Source organism: Triticum dicoccoides, chromosome 6A (assembly GCF_002162155.2).
Source record: "Triticum dicoccoides isolate Atlit2015 ecotype Zavitan chromosome 6A, WEW_v2.0, whole genome shotgun sequence".
NCBI classification, from domain to species: domain Eukaryota; kingdom Viridiplantae; phylum Streptophyta; class Magnoliopsida; order Poales; family Poaceae; genus Triticum; species Triticum dicoccoides.
The window spans coordinates 198,257,889-198,259,063 of NC_041390.1; positions in this window are offsets into that span (position 1 = coordinate 198,257,889).

Consider the following 1,175-nt stretch of genomic DNA (forward strand, 5'->3'; position numbering starts at 1 on the left):
GCCACATCAAAGTTGTGCATTGGGTATTCGAACATCAAAACACCCTTTTCATACATATATTTGGTCCACATACTACTGCAGGATGCTGCTAACGCGACACTACAATCAGAGACCCTTCGACAAAATTGTGTGCGACGCCATAATCGCAAACAGTGGTGTAAAAAATCGTCAAAAAGGTGCAAAACGTTTGTGATGGAGGATGTATCAAACACGGTTCAGATTTTAGTTGCATGTGCGATGCAGGGCATATGGTTCAGCTCAATTAACTGTTTGCGATGAAGAGGAACAAAAGAAACGGGCAGCCTGATGAAGGTGTGTGCGATGTACAACATACAGTTCACTCGGATGAACTGTTTGTGATTAGGCAACACAATGGAAATAGTCAGCTAGATCAATGGTGTGTGTGATATACGACATGCGGTTCACTCGGATGAACTATTTGCATTGAGACATTAGAACAGAAATGGTTCAAATGAACAAGATGTGTGTGATACGCGGCAAACAGGTCTGTAATCAGAAATGTGTGTGAATATCGATAATAACACAAACGGTTGCTACTAATAAGACGTGTGTGTTGTGCGATGGGACATAGTTATTCTTCACCCTGGGTGAGGCATAGTTATTCTTCACCCCCCTCTATTTTGCCATCAATGCACCGTAATTTTATGTTACGTAAGTTTTGTCTTATTTCCGACGCAAAAAGGGGACCGTAAGAAAATATATAATCGCCGTAAAAAATATTTTATATTATGTAAAATTACAAACATAAAAACATAGTCTAATATACACATAAACTGCAAATTTTCTTGTCTTATGACCTATATTTTTATTTTATTATGTCAAATTTTACGTAGTGAATCAATAGGAATGTAACTATTTGAATTCGAAATGTAATTTAATTATGAAATGATCGTAATATTACCTCAGGTGAAGAATAACTTATTCTGCACCCTGGGTGATGAATAGTAACACTATATATATATATATATATATATATATATATATATATATATATATATATATATATATAGGGATTGACTATTCGTCACCCTGGGTGAGGAATAGTTATTCTTCACCCTCCTCTATTTTACCATCAATGTACCGTAATTTTACGTTTCGTAAGTTTTATCCTATTTCCGACGCGGAAAGAGACCGTAAGAAAATATATAGTCGTC